The following is a 20,737-nucleotide window of genomic DNA, read 5'->3' on the forward strand; positions in this document are numbered from 1 at the left end:
ATTAAGTATATTTTATCAAAATGGAAATAGGTGCCTCTTCTTTATTTGCTTTATTAAAATTTTAAAAGGAAGTTTCATGAGGATCACCTATGTTCACTTGATGTCTTGCAGTACACAGTTTTAATTATTCTCTCATTTAAAAATATTAATAGCTTTTGTAATCATTTATTCCAGGCATTTTTTTTATTTTCATCTTTTCTTCCATTACCTCTAAAATTATTAGTGTAGTATAGTGGTTTAAAGTGCTAGACTAGACCAGAGAAATCCAGTGCAAATGCAGATATAGAAATTCCGTTTATTTTGGGCTACTACTCATTTTATTTCAATCCAACATACAAAACTTTACAGGGAAGGAATAAAATACTGTCTTCAATTCCTGAAAGAAAGGCAAGAAAGAAATCAAATAAATTACCATTATACTCCTTCATTCTCCTTACAATAATCAGCATCATTATGTAAATCTGCAAATCTTTATTCCCATCCTGGTCTGCTAATTTTTTCTCTGCATTCTGCTTTTTTTGGCTCATTCTCTACTATATATTTCTTTCTGGCCTCTTGCCAGCCTTCTTTTGTTCTAGTTTAATGCTTCCTTATCAGCCCTTCACAGGCATATCAGAGATTCTATGGATGTTCTTTATTGTAGTAAAGACAACTAGAAAAATCTTGAAAGCCTGTCCAAGTTTACAATACAATACAATAGCAGAGTTGGAAGGGACCTTGGAGGTCTTCTAGTCCAACTCCCTGCCTAGGCAGGAAACCGTATACCATTTCAGACAAATGGCTATCCAATATCTTCTTAAAGACTTCCAGTGTTGGGGCAGTCACAACTTCTGGAGGCAAACTGTTCCACTGATTAATTGTTCTAACGGTCAGGAAATTTCTCCTCAGTTCTAAGTTGCTTCTCTCCTTGATCCATTGCTTCTTCTTTTTTTCCCCCAATTTTTTTATTTTTAAAATTAAAACAAATAAAATCATCCTCCATTACAAAATTGTAGAAAGTGTGTCAATTGGTTACACAGAGTTTTCGTGCATCCCTTCCACCATCATCACCTAATTCATATCAAATTATCTACTTTACATCACATATATTTATATATATTGCAATCATCATCCTTCATCCTTCATATGACTATAGTTGTTTTAACATCCCTTTATAACAAACATTCCAAAATTTAAAACAAAACCACATAGTAGCATTCCCTTATCTATTTTCAATATCATTCAATCACATTATACCTTTATAACACATTCAAAATAAAAAAATAATTTATAACACATTCAAAATAAAAAAATAATTGTTTAATAACAAAGTTTTTAAACTTCTTTTCTTAATCATTGTTTACAATTTTATCCAATTTCCCTTTTATCCTGTCAATACAAATTATTACATTATTATTATCAGTCATTTATTTAGTGATAGTTTGACTAAGTTTAACTTGCTTTTTCCCTTTTTTCACCATTTACATTTTTACCAAATTTTCTCTTATCAAACCAATACATATATATACATTGTTATCCTTATCAATTATTTATCTAACTTTATCCTTTACCACTACATTTTTAACGTAATGCTCTAATTTTAACAACATTTTAAACCTCTTTTCTTAATCATTGTTTACAATTTATATCCAATTTTCCTTCTTAACATGTCAATACAAATTATTACATTATTATCATCAGTCATTTAGTTTGACTGTGTTTAACTTACTTTTTCCCCTTTTTCCCCATTTAAAAATTTATACCAAATTTCCTATCAAACCAATACATATTTATACATTGTTATCATTATCAATTATTTACCTAACTTTATCATTATCACTACATTTTTAACATAATGCTCTAATTTTAACTAAATTTAACTAGTATTTTATTATTAGTTTTCATATCTCAACCTGTGTCTTTCCAGTAATAGTGTAGTCCTATTTCTTTTGCCATTTGTGGAATTGATCTTCTGATTATTTCCTTAATCAAATTGTTTGGAATTCTCTTTGCAACTTGTTGCTTATTACTAATCTTGTAAAATCTCGAAACCCTCCATCAGCTTCCTTAATCAGTTTATCTTTGGTTATCAGTAGTGTTTTGGTCAAAATTTCTCTCCTTAAGTCCATCCATTCTTCTCTTTTTCCTTCTTCTATACCATGAAATCTATAGTAAAGCACCTTTCCATCTATCTTCCCTTTCCTTGTTCCACTCTTTCCATCTCCAACCATACTCAGTTCACTGTCAATATCCACGGTTATCTTGCCTCTTTGTTCATTTTTCCCCTGGATTTTTAGGACTCCAGCCTCCACTTTTTCCATTTTCTGAATATCTTCTATTTGCTGAGTATCTTCCATTTTTCCATCAGGTTTTGCCACATTAAAGTTTATATTTTCAATATTTTCCAATCTCTTCTCAATTCTCTGTGTTGTTTCTAATAATTTTTGAATTCCCGACATAATCTGTTGTAGTGTTATGGTTTCTTTTTGAAGTTGTGTCATCCTTGCAATTAATAAACACTGCCACTCTAGTTTAAAAACAAATCTTTGTTTTCACTTCTTTCCAGCTAGCAACAAGCATCCAGAGAGCACCTGCGTAAACAATCCATGACCTTCTTTATAAACAAGCTGAAGCCTTTGAAGTGCAAGGTCAAAATTATCAAAGGGAAAAAAGAAAAAGCAATGTTTCCAGGCTTCAACCTCCAACCAGCAGTGTAACTTCTTTTCCCTCTAAGGTTACTACCTTCTTTATATACCTTTAAATCTTTATGTTTCAGGTTTAGAGGAAATAAAGTTCTTAAATGAAACCAAATAAAACAAAAAAATCCATCCCAACCAATATCGTAGAAGTAAAGGAAAAAATTTAATCCATAGATTAAAAAAAAAGAAATAGAAGAAAATCCAAAATTTTCACTTTAAAAAGTAAAAAATATTCACAAAACTTCCATTGATAGAACAAATAAAATAAAAAAAGATAACACAATGTCCAATAATTTGGCCGCTTATTTCCTTTTCTTTGCCAATTTAATTTAACTTCAATCTTTTTTGGGCAGTCTTTTATAAAAATAAAATTTCCTCACCAGATGGACACACTTTCTCTTTCCACTTTTCCTTCCATTGCGGAGCTGTCCCAACTTCAGCAGCTTGAGGCTGTACTTTTTGTCGCTGGCTAGAAGAGATTCTCTTGGATCAATAAGGGATTTTACAATGTCCCTGAGACCAGCAAGACATACTCTTCCCTGTCACCGTCTCTTCGGGACGGTTTAGGTCCAGATGGACCGTTCAGTGGCAAAAGTATCAACTGCGATCTCGCTGCCCCGAGATCGCACGTCGTATCGTCACGACGTCAGCTCCTTTCTCCCATCCACTGCTTCTTGTTCTACCCTCAGGTGCTTTGGAGAATAGTTTTACTCCCTCTTTGTGGCAATGCTTGAGATATTGGAACACTGGTATGATGTCTCCCCTAGTCCTTCTTTTCACTAAACTAGACATACCGAGTTCCTGCAACCATTCTTCATATGTTTTAGTCTCCAGTCGCCTAATCATCTTTGTTGCTCTTCTCTGCACTCTTTCCCTGTGCTTAAACAATATCAAGATGGAAATAGTTTTTCTCAAACTTTTCTTTTATCTCAGGACTGCATAATCTTTTTTCAAAGTCTCTCCTTAAGGGCTCATTCTCCCTATACCTCTTAACAGAATTCTTATGACTTCCCCAAGGTTAACTTCATAAGCTTTTAAACAAATGCTTTTGTCAGAATCCAGCACTTATATTAAGGACAATGGCAGATAATCACCTCTTATATGTTGTTGTTCTCCTGGCCAAATTGTCAAAAATGGGCTAAATCTTGGTATGATGTTAAACTAATTAACCAACAATGGGTCATTGCCCTCAATGAGGAGCAAAGGATGAAAAATCACCTTGGTGCAATCTGGAGGAAATTCTACTGGCAGACCTCAGACAAACAATTTGCACTGAGTGTTCTGTCCCAGCCTTTGCGAATACTACTCAATTGCTGACTTGTGAGGTAAACCCATTTTTATTTAACAAGGCAGGAATAAACTGCGTTCACAGAAAAAACTCCAGGTAACAAGTCCTTAGATGTTTCAACAAGTAATAGCAGTCTTTGCTCACACAGACTGAGCTAACTGCAATTCTCTGAGTTCCCCACAGGGATGCTCAATTAGCATTTCAATCCCAACACAGAGTCCTGACCAACCTAGGTATTGGCAAAGAAATCCTGGCAAGGAAATCCGACGAAGGTAAATCTCCTGTACCATGAATGGATGCCAATGGCAACCGGAGCCTCCCACACCCCTCCTCTGTATGTTCCAGCCAGGGAGGGGTTAGTTAATATTTTCTTTTCCTGCTTTTCTTTTTTAAAAACATTTGATAACTACAATTTTGGGAGATGAATTTATATTGGCAAATGAAAAAGTCAAATGGAATTGTTTTATACATAAAACCAAAACTGAAGACACATCTCTTGTTGACAGAACATGACAGATAGGTGGTGGTGGAAGTAGAAACACATGGGATGATGATGATGATATTCGTTGCATAGTTAGCCAGATGTTCAGATTATGTTTGGCATTTTTTCCCTACCAACTAAGTCTTTTCCAGGGATCTGCAATAGGCAGATGTGGATGTCTGATGGTGTTACAGATATCATTGCAGGGTGTAAGCTGCTCCAAGTAAACCTTCATTTTCCAATTGACTGATGAATTTGTCGATGTTGATGGTATTCAACTGGTGCTTCAGTTGTTTTGGGATTACATCCATGGAACCTATAACTATTGGGACTACCTCTGCTTGCTTCTGCCATACTCTATTTTTTCTTGCTTCTGCCTATTATTATTATTATTATTATTATTATTATTATTATTATTATTATTATTATTATTATTATTATTATTATTAAATCTTTGGTGAGATTCACAGCCTTTGGGGCTGGTCCGCAGCTCAACAGCTCGAGTCCTAACCAAGGATCTAGGAACTGTTAAGATAACGTCGGAGGATATAAGCTGTCCCAAGTAGGATGGCTTTTTGTAGAATCAGAATGTTTAAGTCTGATAAATTTAAAATTTCCAAATAGCAAGATAGCCCTTTAGGTATTGTTCCAAGGGCTCCAATTACAATCGGGATAACACACGATTTCTTTTTCCACAGTCGCTCAGCTTCAATTTGCAAATCCCGGTACTTTGTGGTTTTTTCTTGCTGTTTGTCTTCAATTCGCGCATCATTAGGTATTGCAATGTCAATGAACCAAACTTTTTTTCTTTTCAACTATAGTTATGTCAGGTGTGTTGTAGGCCACGTGCCTGTCAGTCTGAATTCTTGACTTCTTCATTCTCTAGAACCTTCTCAAACTGATGTTCCCAATGGTTTTTGCTGTACTCAAATCCAAACTTCTGGCACAATTTCCAGTGAATGATCTTAGCAACTTGATCTTGGCGTTGTAGGTAGTCAGTTTGTGAAATTTTACTGCACCCACTGATCAAATGGTCGATTGTCTCATCTTTCTCATTACAGAGGTGACCTTTGCTATTGGTGGTAACATGCTGAATTTTTGCCTTCGTGTAATTTGTGTTCTTGAGCTGCCAAAATAAAGCCTCCTGTTTCTTTTTTCAGGATTAAGATCTTTCCTGATCTTAACCATTTCCAAGTTAGTTTTGAGTCAGCTTTGTCTTCAATACTTTTCAAGAATTGGTGATGCATAGCTTTGCTTTTCCAATTTTCAGCTCGCTTCTTAATTACTTCTTTCTTGTATTCAGCTTTCGACTTAGTTGTCTTCAGAAGGCCTCCTTTATTTACTTCCTTAATCATTGGTTCTTCACTTTTCTGGATGTAGTCATTCAAGCTGTGACTTTCTTCTTCCACAATCTGCTTTACTTGTAGGAGTCCTCGACAACCTTCTGCTCTTGGTAGATATAATCGGTCAACATCACTTTTAGGTTGCAAGGCATGATTCATTGTCATAAGCTTCCTTGTTTTTCTGTCCAAATTCTAACTCCATCTGGTCCAGTCAATTATTCCTGCAGAGTATCGAATCACAGGTATAGCCCAGGTATTTATTGCTTTTGTTTCCTCCACTCAATTTGCACTTTAATATCTTGAGAATTCGTTGAATGTACTTGGCTGAAGTTGATTCCTTGACTTTATTATGCATTAAGTCAGAGGCCTCTAAAATCCCCAAGTACATGTAACCTCCTTCTGATTTTACTGCCTTTATCATTTCTCCATTCTCAAGTTCTTTTCCAACATCTTCTATGACCGTGCGTGCTTTGTTTGTTTGTTTATTGGATTTATATGCCGCCTTTCTCCCAAATGACTCAGGGCGGCGTACAACATTAAAAAACACATATTACAAAAGTAATGCTTTGATTGCTATTGTTGCACATTTGTCAATTCCAAACTGCATGCCAATTCTTGGCTAAATTCTTTTGTTCTTTCAATTAATAAATTCAGTTCAGCTTTTGTTTTGCCAAACAGCTTCAAATCATCCATGTATACCAAGTATGAAATTTTCAGTCCTTTCTTTGCAAGTTCGTATCCACAGTTCACCATCTTCAAAATGGTTGTCAGTGGTAGCCTTGACAGTATAAAAAGTAGGGTTGAAAGGGAATCACCCTGGAAAATGCCTCGTTTAATTTCAACTTCACCCAGTTCTTCTCCATTAGCCATAAGCTTCATTTTCCAGAGATTCATTGAAGTTTCCATGAATTTTTCTATGTTGCTGCTGTTGCCAAAGATGTTCAGGCATTTCTTGATCCAACTGTGGGGAACTGAATCAAAGGCTTTCTTATAGTCTATCCAAGCCATGAACACATTGGTTCGTCTTTTCTTTGAATTCTTTAGGATTAGCTTGTCAATCAGCAGTTGGTCCTTTGTTCCTTTTGAATTTTTGCAGCATCCTTTCTGTTCTACAGGATGCAAGTCATTTCTTTTCAAGTAACCATAAATTTGATTTGCAATGATGCCAGTAAGCACCTTGTAAGTGGTTGGCAAGCAGGTGATTGGCCTATAGTTTCCAGGGTCCTTTCCTCTTTCTTTATCTTTTTGGATCAAAAATGTCCTTCCAGCTGTCATCCATTCATCATTTTCAGGTGTTTTTAAGATCTAGTTCATTTGGGCTGCCAATCTTTCGTGCACACTTGTAAGTGCCTTTAGCCAGAAGCCATGTAGCTTATCTGGTCCAGGTGCACTCCAATTCTTCACTTTTCTTGACTGTCTTTGCACCATTTCTTTTGTTATTTTCACATCTTCCATTTTATGCACTCTAACAGAATCCTCAACCTGCTTGATCCATTTTGCATTTCTGTTGTGCTTCTTGTTGTTTTCCCATAAATTCTTCCAAAATTTCAGAGCTTTCTCTTTATTTCTTGTTAATCCATCTCCACTTTCTAAGCTCTTGTAAAACTGGTGCTGATTTGCTTTGAACTGTGAGTTTTCCGTGAACTGAATTACTCAATTTTCATACTGTTTAATCTTTTCAGCAATGGCAACAACCCTCTGCTTCAGCTCTTCAATTACTACCACAATCTCCTAATTCTCCAAATCGTATCTTGCTTCCAGGCTGCTTTTGACCTGCTTGTTCTTTAGCTGACCTTGCCTTAGGTTCTTCAAGCTGCTCAAGTCTCCACAAAAAATTTTGATCTTTAATTCCAGCTGAATTTTCCACTTAGGCTTCCCCTTCTTTTCTCTTTGTATTTTCAAAACCAATTCTTTGGTGGTTATGAAGGCTGCTGCATACATCAGATGGTTTGTTTCAGCTAATGTAGTTGTTCGAATGGTTTGCACAGCCTCATTGACCTTTTTTAATATCTTTCCCAATTCTTTCCGGTTCACTTGGTTCAGCTTCGGCAAACGTGCTCTTTCAGTATCTTCCATTTGATGCTTCATTTTCTCAGCTAATTGAGCACTATTTGTTGGTGCTTGTTCTTCAGTGCTTTCTTGTTCTTTATCTTCATCCATTTCAGCAACCTCTTCCTCTCTTTCTTCCTCAGTTTGTTTTTGAGTTTGCAAATCATTCTTGATGTTGCTCTTCTTTGTTGATATCCTCAGATCATTAGTTGCTTTCTCTTCACTTCCTGTTAATTTTGTTGCAGTGATAAATTATGTGGCTCAAAATTACACATCGTTGGTTCATTAGCCTTTGTTCACTAATATCATAGTCCATGTGGTCCACCTTCCAAATCTGATACATTCGTTTTTGAAATCCATGTTTTGCTGGCTCAGATTGATAGTAAGCTTCCATGATAGAGATGTTTTCTTCCCTAGTCCAGATTTTTTTCCGCTTTTTCTTCCAGTAGCTCATCAGTTCTGTGCCCTGGTTGCCTAGAAGTGGGAGCTGATTATTATTATTGTTGTTACTGCTGTTTGTCACAGTCAACAAGATGTTCAGATTGGGTTTGGCATTTTTGTCTACCTATCGAGTCCTTTCTAAGGATCTGAGATACCGTGGAATAGGCAGATGTGAATTTTTGATGGTGTTACAGATATTGTCAAATGATAGAAGCTGTTCCAAGTAAAGCTGCCTTTTTCAAATGACTGATGGTGTATTTTTCAATGACAATGTGTTCAAGTAGCGCTCCAATTGTTTGGGATTATACCTAAGGCATCTATTACAATTGTGACTATCTTTGCTTGCTTTTGTCACAGTTGTTCTATTTCTATTTGCAGGTTTGTATTTTGTGATCTTCTCCAATTGTTTTGCTTCTATTCTGCTGTCTCAAGGTACTGCAACATCCACTATCCAGACTTTATTGACAATTGTTATTATATTATTATGGTTAATCTTCAATTCGATTCATAGTCTGGAACTGGTAAAAACTGAACAGTTCAAGTCCTAACCAAGGACCTACAGTAAGAGCTGTTAAGGTAGTTCATGAATATATAGACAGTTCCGAGTAGGGTGGTCTTTTGCAAAGTCAGGATATTCAGGTCTAAGAACTTCAAAATTTCCATATCTAGGCAGTCTTTCGGGTATTACTCCCAGGGCTCCTATTAGTATTGGTGCAACCATTGATTTCTTACTCCACAATAGCTCAATTTCAATTTGCAGATCATGGTATTTTGTTATTTTTTCTAGTTGTTTCTCTTCAATTCGTGTATCACCTTGCATTGCAATATCAATTAACCAGGCCTTTTCCTTTTCTACAATAATGATGTCAGACATGTTGTGGGCCAGATGTCTTATTTGGCTCTGATAATCCCTGTCAGCCAGTCTCTTGCTTGCTGTCATAGAATAGGGTGGGGGGAGGGAATAGGGGAAAGATTACATTGCAGCTTTGCAACTCCAAGGCCAAGTCTGTTGGCTCTAGTATGCGGTTGCCTAGCTACAAGGGGATTGGGTTGTATACTGTGTTTGAAATTGGTGTGCTAACACATTTTCCCTCATAGCTTGCTTGAAACCGGTTTGCCCATAGGGTCAGTTTTTTGTGCTCCGGAGGCTTCAGGGAAGCTCGTGAAGCCTCCAGAGGGGGGTAGGGGAAGCTGTTTTTGCTCGTCAACTGTAAGGCACTGAGTGAGGCCCATCAGGCCCATAAGAAACAGACTGACAACAAAAAGGGATAAACCAAAAGAATTCTAAGTGGGGGACAAGATTTTCCTATCTATGATATACTTACAAACCACCCCAAAATAAAAGAAACTGGAGCCCAAGCATGTAGGCTCCTTCTCCATACTCAGAATCAACAACCCAGTCTCAGTACAAGACCCGTAGGCAGATTCACCCAGTATTTCACGTTAGCTTGCTCAAGCCTTAACTAGTATCCCCTCTTTGATCTGCCAAGCCTGCCCTCTCAGTTCCCCTCCTCATAGAAGGGGAACAACATTTTGAAGTCAAGGAAGTCCTAGATTACAGGAAACATAGGGGGAAAGTACAGTATTTGGTGGCCTGGAAAGACTTCCTTCCCCCATAATCTAAATGGGTGGATGCTCAGTAAGTGTGGGCTGCCAAACTACTTCAATTATTTCACCAAAAATACCCTGACAATACCCTTTTTTTTCTTTTAAAGTTAGCTCCTCTACTGCAGGAGGGCTGAATGTCAGCCGGATCTCCAGCATAGGATTCTACTTTGATGCATGCTTGCTATCGGCTGCTATAGTAATGGGGGAGGGGTGGCATTTGGGTTGGGGAAGTGAGCTGGTGAGGCGAAGTCCCATGTGAACTAAAAGGAAGGTTTTCTCTCAAGAATTACTGTGCTGCTGAGTGGAATTTTTAACACCATGTCAAGGCCAACCGTCCTAGGACCTGGGCCTGGTGCTCCGGGCAGCAACGGCAGCAGTCTAATGGACCTGTGTGAGCTGCTGATGGCCTCGGTGCTGGCAGTGGCCCACAGCAGTAATGAAGTGTGTCAGGTGTGCAAGACCATGCTTCATGCATGGGCCAAGGGCAAGACCCATGAGGGGGCCAAGGAGATGACCAGCATGTCAGGCCTGCAAGCCATCTTTTCCTTTTTGGATGTTAGGCCTGCCACACTTTCTATTATTTTAATATGCATTTTCTACTGTGGGAAAATGGGAGGGGGGGTTATATGGAGTTGGGTGATATGTAGCCATAACAAAATTCTTTCTAGAAAGCTAGAGGTGGGGCTTGACATCGCTACAACACGACATGCAATCTTGGAGCTCCAAGACTGCTGTCGATATCTCTGCTGCTGGACAGTCCTTTTGGACCTAAACCATCCCGTAGAGACGGTGATAGAGAAGGGCACTATCTAATAAAATGAAATTCAATGGTGAAAAGAGTAAGGTTCTACATTTAGGCAACAAAAACGAAATGCACGGGTACAGTGTAGGTGGTACCTTGCTCAACAGTAGTAACTGTGAAAGGGATCTTGGAGTCCTAGTGGACAACCATTTAAATATGAGCCAGCAGTGTGTAGCAGCTGCCAAAAAAGCCAACACAGTTCTAGGCTGCATCAACAGAGGGATAGAATCAAGATCACACGAAGTGTTAATACCACTTTATAATGCTTTGGTAAGGCCACACTTGGAATACTGCATTCAGTTTTGGTCACCACGATGTAGAAAAGATGTGGAGACTCTGGAGAGAGTGCAGAGAAGAGCAACAAAGATGATTAGGGGACTGGAGACTAAAACATGAAGAAAGGTTGCAGGAACTGGGTATGTCTAGTTTAATAGAAAGAAGGACTGGGGGAGACATGATAGCAGTGTTCCAATATCTCAGGGGTTGCCACAAAGGAGAGGGAGTCAAACTATTTTCCAAGGCACCTGAGGGGAGAACAAGAAGCAATGGGTGGAAACTAATCAAGGAGAGAAGCAACTTAGAACTGAGGAGAAACTTCCTGACAGTTAGAACAATTAATCAGTGGAACAGCTTGCCTCCAGAAGTTGTGAATGCCCCAACACTGGAAGTCTTTAAAAAGATATTAGATAGCCATTTGTCTGAAATGGTATAGGGTTTCCTGCCTAGGCAGGGGGTTGGACTAGAAGACCTCCAAGGTCTCTTCCAACTCTGCTATTGTATTATTATTGATGATATGAATAATGGAATGTGCTGTAATGAGTAAGTTGACATATGAAATTAGAGAACAAGAAGATAAACAATTTTATAGGATATGGGATTTATTTTATCAGTGATCAAATAAAAAAAACCATGGAATTGAAAATTATTAGAGAATGTTACCAATACCAAATAATAGAATGATTTAGAATAGGATATAAAAATATTTTAATATTGGATATATTAAAGATGATGTACTGAATTATTATAATATAAATGAACCCATATTCAGAATACCTCATTTAAAATGAAGAAATAATAGTGATAGTCAAACATATGAAGTACTATAATAATAATGTATATAAATATATTTGATTGACAATATGTGACTTTATATAAAGTTTAAGTGATGACTATAGAAAGGATGCACAAAAAGTTTGTAACCAATCGACACACTGTAATGGAAGATGTTTTTTATGCTATATGTTTTGTTTGTCTATGTTTGTTTAAAAATAAAAATTTATATTAAAAAAATCTTTTTTTCTACATCTGGCCGGAACTGGATGCGTGGAAGCTGCCAGCGTGGCAGGGGAAGATTGGACAATGTGATGGGCTTGTGGTTGTAGGGGTAGGATCTTGAACTTTCAACAGGGTGGGAAAACCTGAAAACTTTCGGATTCAGGTTTTCCCACATGTGCCAACATGGCTCTCTTAATAAATTGGAACTTTGAAGAATCCTTTGCCTCGGACTCTGATTTACTTTTGGGTGCTATTTGGAACCCCGACATTAACCCGATTCTCCTTTAAAATACTTCACCAGCTACCCCGACCTCTGGGTGCTGTTTAGGGTCCTGAGCCCCAGCATTGACCTGAACCCGGACGACGCAGAGACTCAGGGAAGATAAAGGAAGAGAAGTCTATGGAGGGAGCTGTAGATGACGGCTCAACAATCTATGCCGAGACCATTTACTCGCTTTCCCAAGCTGTGGGGGAAGCTGCAGAGGCCGCGGAGAGGCAACGCCAACTGGGAGCCCGGCACAAAGAGCCGGCTCCTGGGAGAACCTTGCAACTGAACTTGACCCTGCAAAGCAAAGCTGCAGGAGTCACCTCCCCTAAGGAGATGATGTTGGAGCCACAGAAGGGTGCGAGATCAGTCTCGGCCCACAAATGGAGGCTGCCAAAGCAGATGCCAATCCGGCTCTATGAAGATTGGGGATTCCTGCCACTGTCATGCAGTAAGTCACTGGCCGGCCTTCCAGATCAATTTGGACAGCTTAACATGAGTGGGGCAACCCCTTGCCTTATCACCGAGACCCTCAGGTGGACTCTGGTCCAGCCAACATTCACCTACTCAGGTCAAGACTCCATAGCGTCCTGGAGTGCAGATACTTGCTCCTTCCACACAGCAAAAAGTGGATCAGTCCACAACCTCGCTGCTGGAACGGGACCAATGGCAGCCCCCCTTCACCTTGGAGTGCAGATGGCCCAACATCCAGACTTGCGGGGTCAACCGAGACAGTAACCAGCCCGCAGCAGAGTTTGGGGGGGGGGGGATTCTGAACCCCAATCAATTGCTGACAAGTAGGTTGCCACCAGCGAATAAAATCCCACCGGGATGGGCTTTCTACCCCAGCAAAGGATTAATGCAATATCATGGATGCCAGCCCCCCCTTCTGTAGACGGAACTGATGCAGGTGTTTGGGGCATTCCAATCCCAAGCCGCAATTCCCCAGCAGGTCTCTGCCCAGCCGCCGCAGACAAGATTAGTGCCACATGGGGGGGGGGGGGGTCCAGCCCCAAGTGCCTGCCCAACCAGCTCCTCCCCGATTTCAGCCGCCATTTGATGGGACTCCTGGAAAGCTAGCCTATTTCCTAAATTGAGTTTGGGAACACATCAACCAATATGGAAATCAATACCCTTCCGACCGGGACCTGGTTTCGGCCATAACAGAAGGAATGAACAAGGGAGAGGCATCCGAATGAGTAGCAGAGTTTGATGATGAAGCAGCTCCTGAATTGGAAGATGCTGATGGATTTGTTCAACTGATGCGAATCCAATCTAGCAGTGTGGCCAAACATGTGGAAGTGGAAGTGCAAATCCGAGGGCTGAAGCAAGCCGGACATCCAGTGAAAGAATTAGTGTGGGAGTTTAGAAGACTGGCTGAAAAGTACGAACTGGCCAGAGCGACTCCTAGTTCATATGTTCAAGAATGCCCTAGATCCTGAACTAAAAAAGCCGTGCAGCATCTGAGGGATGCCGGAGCACATCCAGAACTAGTACACTACAGCAGTTACTCTGGATCACAACCTTCACCCCCAACGAAAGCCAACCACTGAAAAGCTGGCCAGAAGACACCTGGGATGCCGAACCCAAACGAAGCAAGCCGAGTCACCTACCCCAAAATCAGCTGGAGCAATAACGTGCTACTGGTGTGGCCAACATGGCCACAGAGCATTGGAATGCTTGGCCCCAGTCCCACAAGCGCATACCCCAGCCACAAGTGGGATAAAGAGGGGCCCACAAAAACCACCCGAGAAGAGTTGTCTGGCCCACCAAATGGATGAAGTGTCTCCCCAGCCTGAGGAGACAGAGAGTCCACCAGATGGTGAAACCCCTCCAGGCTCAGAGGAGGAAAACAGCAGTGAAGACAACGCGATGGTAAGTGCAGCCATCTTCCCTTTGCCATCAAAGCCAAACTTACAGTGCCCAAGACGGTGCTTAATTAGCATGTCCATCATAGAGCAGCTGGACATATGCACAAGACCCTTAGCCCATCTCATCCGTTTATAGCAAGTCGATGGGATGCTAATCGGAGAGACCCTGGTCAAGCTAATCATTGAGTTGGTGAGGTTGCAGATAGGGTGCCACCATAAACTCCTCAGATTCATCATAGCGCCAAAAATGAATGAATCAATCATTTTGGGGCTTACATGGCTGGACAAATGGGCACCCACCATAAAGTGGGAGGATGGCTACCAAAGGTTAACCATAGGGATCAGCCCGCTACCCCCAATGAGATCTGACAGCCACCCAGTGACCATCGGGCCTCCCAAGGCAGACAATCTAGAGTCTGCCACCCCAGCAGCAGAAACTAAACTGCCAGGCATCCAGCAAATCCCAAAAGAATACTGGGACTTGGAAGGGGTTTTTAGTGAGGAAGACTGCAACTATCTAAGGTAGCTGCCTCCGTGCTTTTCAAAGAGAAGAAAGATGGGAGGTGAGACTGTGCATTGATTCCCGGGGCATTAAAGCCATTTGTGTAGAGAACACCTACCCCCTCCCTTTCATGAAGGACATGTTGAACCATTTGGCCAAGGGCAAGGTGTTCATCAAACTGGATTTAAGAGAGGCGTATTACTGCATATGAATTCGGGAGGGAGATGAATGGAAGACCGTGTTCAATTGCCCCCTTGATATTTTCCAGTTCAAAGCATGCCATTTGACTTACAAGGGGCCTCTGCGGTGTTCATGCAATTCATGAGCATCTATACAAGGGGGTGCTTGTTTATCTCGATGACATTCTCATCTTTACAGAGACCCTAGAAGAACACGTAAAGGTGCTGCGGCAAGTCCTGGAGAAACTCTTGTCCGCCAAGATCTACGCGAACCTATCAAAGTGTGAATTCCACAAAACCTCCCTAGATTACCTCGGGTATCGTATTTCCAGCAAGGAGGCAGAGATGGACCCAGGGAAAGTGAAAGCTTGGCTTGACTGGCAACCCCCACACACCTGCAAACAACTACAGTGTTTCCTGGGGTTTGCTAACTTTTATCGCTCTGCCCCTAACCGAACTGTTAAAAACAGGGCCATCTCCGACAAAGCCGAAGCCAAACCAGCCAATTGAGTGGACAATGGACTGCCCAAAAGCATTTGAAAAATTACAACGGCTTGTTGCCCAAGAGCCCATTCTCCAACACCCCGATCCAGAACAGCAATTCATAATCCAGGCAGATGCCAGTGATGTGGCTGCAGCAGCCGTGCTGTTACAAAGAGACAAAATGGGACAACTCCTGCCTTACACATATGGCTCTAAAACACCGCCACCAAAAGAAGATGGGCGATTTGGGAGAAAGATGCCTATGCGGTCCTTTGGGCACTACTCACATGGAGAGATTTCCTAGGGGGTAGAAAAGTGCCATTCAAGGTCTGGACTGATGATAAAAACTTCAAAGCCTTAAAAAGCCCGAGGAAACTGTTCCCAAAGCAAGTCCGGTGGGCACAATACTTCAAAAGATTTAAGTTCGAACTGAAGTACATCCCTGTAGGGTAGAACTTGCTGGCTATGCCTTATCAAAGAAACTGCAGTTTGACAGCTGGAGAGAGGAGGTGGTTCACACCATAATTCCCCCCAAACAAATGGCCACATAAGCCACCACCCATGGCCAGAGCAGCTACTCCCAGTCAGGACAAGCTAACCGCCACACTGAAATCTGTGCTGCCAACTGACCTCGGATTCTGATTTACTTTTGGATGCTATTTAGAACCCTGACAAAGCAGTGATCTGCTGCACAACTGCAAACAAAAACAGATGGGATGGCGTAAGTGGACGAATGGTATCTGGCAGCACTGCCCCATCCCACCTCACTTTTTCTGCGGCGGCAGTAGTCAGAGGCATAGGCTTATGGGGAAGGAACACAGTCCTGCCTGCTGGATGCCCCAGGCAGCCACCTGCCCTTCCCAGTCACGTGGGATGGAGCAGTTAGTCCACATCACGTGCCTCCACCCAATGCTGCCAGTGCCACTGCTGCCCTGCCTGCTTCTTGGAGGGCCAGCCCAATGGTGGCAGTGGGCTCCGGAGCTGCAGAGTGCACCAGCTTTCCGGCAGCAACCACTCCATCCTCTGTCTTGCCTTACCTCACCTCATCCGGTGGAATGAGCCTCCCGCTCACTGCGCCACCCACCAGAGACTGCTGGATTCCCTCCCCAACTCTGCCCCATACGAGCGACTTTGAGCTGGCCACACCTCCGGGCAATGCCTAATGGCTGCAACACCCCCTGGCCATACCCACTTCCCCTTCCTCAAGGATAACCATAATGCTGATCCGGCCTTCAATGAAATCGAGTTTGACACCCCTAAATTAGAGGTTTGCAAATAAAGAAAAAGCCTTACAAATTTAGAACTTTTGCTGATGACTTACTTTTGGTAAACTGCATAATACACAAAACGGTGCAGGATATTTAATGAAAAAAACTATTTGAATGATGTTGGCAAAATGGCAACTTTCAAGGTTAATAAAGAGAACACAAACATGTGGGTTAAAAATATGAACACCCAAGAACAAGGCATTTTAAAATTGAGAAGAAAGTTAAATATTTAGATATTAATTTAACAAATGTGAGTGGTATACTGCTTCAGAATGACCATTGGCTTACATGAAGGGTCGTTTTCTGGGTGCTGCGAAGGAGAGTCCAAGCATGGGTAAATACAGCCAATCTGCCCAGGACTGGATTGAAACTTTAAGCCTGGTGCAGACTAATCTTCAGATTTTCTTCAATGAAGGCGTGGACGATGCGCGCTGAGAAGTCCAGGAACAAAGTCAACGAAAGTCATAACAAGTATCCATAAGTTCTGCAGAAACATGTGACAACTGGCGGAACAGACCCCAGGGCAGGGTTGGACTCTCCTTCGCAGCACCCAGAAAAGGACCCTTCAGGTAAGCCAATGATCATTTTCCTGGGTGCTGCTCTGGAGAGTCCAAGTATGGGACATACCCAAGCTAAGTGTCACTAGGGCAGGAAGCGGATGCGTCAAGGGTCTGTCCGCTGGTATGAATGCCCTGGAGAACTTGCCTCCCAAATGCCCCCTCCGCAGAAGCAAATTTGTCCAGTCTGTAGTTTCGAATAAAGGGAGACAAGGAAATCCACGTTGCAGCTTTGCAAATCTCCTCTATCGGTGCCTGGGTAGCCCAGGCCGCCATAGTGGTGACGCTTCTTGTAGAATGTGCGGTTATATGGCGTGGCACCGGAATAAAGAATGTGGGCCGAGGTGATAAAGGCCCAGGGAGGCCGGTTGAAATGCGACAAAAAGTGATTCAGAGCAACGGAAGGCAGCCGTGCATTTCATGTATTTATGTATTGCTCTACGATCATCAAGCATGTGCCACTTTTTTTCCTTGGGATATTTGGGGTATGGACAAAAATCCAGAAGTACAACCTCCTGGGTCCGGTTAAACCAGCGGTTCTCAAATAGTGGGGCGCGCCCCCCTGGGGGGGCGCGAGGCTCCATAAAGGGGGGCGCGAAGGCTCCCTTTCCATCTGGGTGCAACAGCGGCGAAGGCGTGGGCGAGGCATAATATATCCCGCCTGGAAGTGGCAGCACTTCGGACTGTGGATTTTCATTGGAGCAGCGGGCTGGAGCTGTGCAAGAAGCCTGCTCGGGCGGGGGTGGGAGGGAGGGAAGCATGGGACCGCCCGTCTTCGCCACCGCGTAGCTCGCCTCCCCGCCAGCAGCTCTACCGCCAGCATTCCGTCTGGAAGCGGAAGCGCAACAGCCGCTGTTGGGGAAGGGACAAAGGGGCAGCGGTCGCCCGATCTTGCCACCGCCACCCCTTCGCCCCTGGTAACGGCGACTGTTGTGCTGCTGCTTCCAGCTGGGATGCTGGAGGAGCTGCTGGCAGGGAGGGAGGGAAGAAGGGCAGAAGGGAGGAGGAAGGAAGGAAAGAAAAGCAGACACGCCGGAGGGAAAGAGGAAAGAAGGCAAGCAGGCAGGAAGGAGGCAGAAGGAAGGAGGGAAGAATCGAACTGGAAGGGAGGCAGGGAAGGAGGGAGGGAGAAAGGAAGGATAGGAGGATAGGGAAAGAGGAAAGAAGGCAGGCAGGCAGAAGGGAGGGAGGTGCAAGGAAGGAAGCATAGATAAGCAGGAGGGAAAGAAGGCAGGCAGGCAGGAGGAAAGAGGAAGGAGGGAACTGGAAGGGAGGCAGGGAAGGAGGGAGGGAGAAAGGAAGGATAGGAGGATAGGGAAAGAGGAAAGAAGGCAGGCAGGCAGAAGGGAGGGAGGTGCAAGGAAGGAAGGAAGCATAGATAAGCAGGAGGGAAAGAAGGCAGGCAGGCAGGAGGAAAGAGGAAGGAGGGAACTGGAAGGGAGGCAGGGAAGGAGGGAGGGAGAAAGGAAGGATAGGAGGATAGGGAAAGAGGAAAGAAGGCAGGCAGGCAGAAGGGAGGGAGGTGCAAGGAAGGAAGAAAGCATAGATAAGCAGGAGGGAAAGAAGGCAGGCAGGCAGGGGGAAAGAGGAAGGAGGGAACTGGAAGGGAGGCAGGAAGGAAGGGAAGGAGGAAGGGAGGGTGGAAGGAAGGATAGACAAGTAAGAGGGAAAGAGGAAAGAAAGCATGTGACTACGGTGGGAGACGAGGAAAGACCGGTGTGCTATGTTATGCAGAGGTGTACTTATAACAATTTTATAGACAAATGATACTATTTACAGTCGTGCGGGGGGGGGGGCGCGAAATGTTTTCTTCTTCCTAGGGGGGGGGGCATGACAGAAAATAATTGAGAAGCACTGGGTTAAACCAAGAGTTGATCTTGGGTATAAATGCTGGGTCCAAACGGAGGATCACTCTGTCAGGTTGAATCAAGCACAAGTCCTCACGAATTGACAGTGCTGCCAATTTGGAAATTCGCCGTGCAGATGTGATGGCAATCAAAAAGGCTGTCTTAAATGTCAGATGTTTGAGGCTGGCTGAACAGAGGGGCTCAAAGGGCGGGGCAATGAGAGCCCGTAACACTACATTGAGATCTCATGAGGGGTATCTGTGAACAGGCCTCAGGTTGGTTGCACCCTGTAGGTAGCTGCGGATGATGACCAAGGGAAGAGTGCTCGTCTACCGTCAAAATCATGGACAAGGCTGCCACCTGCCATCTAAGAGTGTTAGGGGCCATGCCCTGGTCAAGTTCGTCTTGTTAAGAAGTCCAAGATCTGGGAAATCATAGCCGTAGTCGCCTCAGCCTCATGCTCTCTGCACCAGCTGTCAAAGGATTTCCACGTGGCGTCGTATTTTCTGGTTGTAGAAGGCCGCCTAGATGCCTGAATGGTGTGAATGACCTTAGTGGAAAGGCTACCCCTACTTAGGAGGGCCCTCTCAAGTGCCAGACTGCTAGTTGTAGCCACTGGGGCTCTGGATGTTGAAGCACCCCCTGGCTAAGAGAGACCTCATGTCGGGGAAACAGCCAAGGAAGGTTGACGGAGAGACTCACCAGGTTCTTCTGGGCCAGTAGGGAGCCACAAGCAGAATTTCCGCCTCCTCCAACAGAATTTTCTGAATCACCCTGGGAAGATGAGGCAATGGGGGGAAGGCGTACATCAGACCTGGTGGCCCAGAGAGTGGAGAGCGCTGACCCCTCAGCTTGCTGGATGTGGAACCTGGAGAAGAACCTGGGGAGGTGTGTGTTCTCTGTGGAGGCGAACAGGTCAACCAGAGGACAGCCGAACCTCTGAGACAACTGGTGGAACAGGTCCGGGTGCAGCCGCCACTCCAAGTGATCGACCGTGGCCCTGCTCAGACAGTCCTCCTGGATGTTGTGGAGCCCGGAGATGTGCTCTGCTTGGATCGAGGACAGGTATCTTTCTGCCCACCTGCCCAGGCGCTCTGATTCCTCCGTCAGGGATCTGGAGCGGGTGCCCCCTTGGCGGTTTATGTGCACCTTTGTGGCCACATTGTCCGTTAGGATTTTCATGTGACGCCCCTTGATGTGGTCTCGAAAGTGAATGAGTGCGAGCCACACAGCTCTCAATTCCAAAAAGTTGATACTGTGGGACGCTTCGGGTGGTGACCATCTGCCCTGCACAATCTGGTTGTGGAGATGAGTGCCCCAGCCGGATAGACTGCCATCCGTTGTGATGGTGAGATGGTCTGGCTCTTTGAAGAGGGTGCTCTTCGCCAGCACAGGGGACAGCCACCAGTGGAGGGACTGACGTACCTTCGCTGAGACTCGAACCAGCTGTTGAGAGTTGCTCATGTTGGCCTTCTGGTAGGGCAGGAGGAGCCATTGTAGGTGTCGAGAATGAAGGCATGCCCAAGGAACTATTGACAGGCACGAAATCATCTTGCCGAGGAGTTGTGACAGCTGCACCACTGATGCCTGTGATGAATGTAGTACCTGCAACACCTGGCTTCTGAGGCTTGCCAAGCGCTCCGGAGACAGGGAGACCTGGCAGCTGGTGGTGTCGATGATGGCGCCCAGGTGCTGCAGCCTGGTGGTCGGATGCAGATGACTCTTCCTTGTTGATGGAGAACCTGTGATATGGAGGGTTTGCAGTGTGTGCTGCAGGTCTTGTACCGCTTGTTGCCGTGA

The 20,737-nt window shown here is 43.6% G+C and overlaps 1 protein-coding gene across 9 annotated transcripts in view; it reads right to left on the reverse strand.

Annotated features, from left to right (window-relative positions):
* HDAC4 (histone deacetylase 4) overlaps positions 1-20,737 on the reverse strand; it is a 318,456-nt gene that overhangs the window by 214,812 nt on the left and 82,907 nt on the right. Inside the window, exon 3 of one of the 9 annotated variants that reach the window (XM_081945675.1) lies at positions 209-376. The exons of the other annotated variants lie outside the window; for them this stretch is intronic. The gene's annotated coding sequence lies outside the window, so the exon portion shown is untranslated. The remainder of the gene's footprint in view (positions 1-208; positions 377-20,737) is intronic. 9 annotated transcript variants of the gene reach the window in all.

This window comes from Natrix helvetica, assembly GCF_964273705.1.
Source record: "Natrix helvetica genome assembly, chromosome: 2".
Lineage (NCBI taxonomy): Eukaryota > Metazoa > Chordata > Lepidosauria > Squamata > Natricidae > Natrix > Natrix helvetica.